Source organism: Rhincodon typus, chromosome 31, assembly GCF_021869965.1.
Source record: "Rhincodon typus isolate 14 chromosome 31, sRhiTyp1.1, whole genome shotgun sequence".
Taxonomy (NCBI): Eukaryota; Metazoa; Chordata; class Chondrichthyes; order Orectolobiformes; family Rhincodontidae; genus Rhincodon; species Rhincodon typus.
Window position 1 is genome coordinate 33,246,048 of NC_063362.1, and position 1,225 is coordinate 33,247,272.

The window sequence follows — 1,225 nt, forward strand, 5'->3', positions numbered from 1 at the left end:
CTGCTGTGTTCATCCAGCTCTGCACCTTGTTGTCTCGGATTCTCCAGCATCTGCAGTTCCTACTACCTCTCCCACAGAGCCAGGTTCATTTTTCAGTTTCAGACTCAGTAGCAGTTGCTGGGGTCTTGAAGCTCAATGTAGAAGCTCTTATTCCTCTCTCTGTTACAGCTAAAAGCTAGGATTCTCTTCCTGCTGCTAGAATTGCATGTGAGACAATCTATTTTGCTGAATTTGTCTTTGCAAAGGGTGTGTTCATGGGATGTTCCTAAGGTTTTGGAGTAGATTGTATTGTTCCTATATTGGAACAGTTGCTGTTTAGTAGTTAAATAATCCATTATTCAGCCAAGTTTTCCAATAGAGTTAAATTATTCCAAATCTTCTTTTGTTTGTATTGTAACTATAGTGTAAAAATAAATTGTTTTGCTTCTAGCCTCGTAGTTTGACCAATTGACTTGTATCTGGAATGCAACACCTTACACTTGCCTTTAAAAATAAGAAAAAGTTAGAGTTTAGGCTATCTTCTGAATATATTAGAGAGGGTTTGGTCTGGTCCATAACACTGACAAAATGAGAAACATCACCAGGCATAAGAAATGTAAAGATAGGAAATTCTTGAAATTGGATCTCAAAAAGGAACAACAATTTGAATATTTATGCAGCGCCTCTAATGTAGAGGAACATCTCAAGATGCTATACAGGAGCATTAATACATCGTGCAAAGCCACACATGTACAGGTAAGGTCAAATGGCAAAACATTTAGAGTTTTAGGAGTGTCCTTAAAGGTAAGGACTTGTGATGGAGTCTTCAATTGCCTCATCCTCTCTCCTCAGTGCAGGAATGATAACAAAATCGAGGATGCATAAGGAATGAAAATTATTAAACGTGCAGATATCTCAGGGTTGGGGCGCATTATTGAGGAGATTCATAGAGACAGGGAGGGGGCGACTTCATGGAGGGATTTGGGAAGGTTGACAACCTAAAAGGCAAGATGTCATTGGATCATAGAGTCATAGAATCATACGGTACGGAAACAGATCCTTCAGTCCAACCAGTCCATGCCGAATGTATAATCCCAAACTAAACCAATCCCACCTGCCTGCTCCTGGCCCATATCCCTCCTAATCTTCCCTATTCATGTGTCTATCCAAATGTCTTTTAAACGTTGTAATTGTACCCGCATCCACCACTTTCTGAGGAAGTTCATTCCACTACCGAACTAACCTC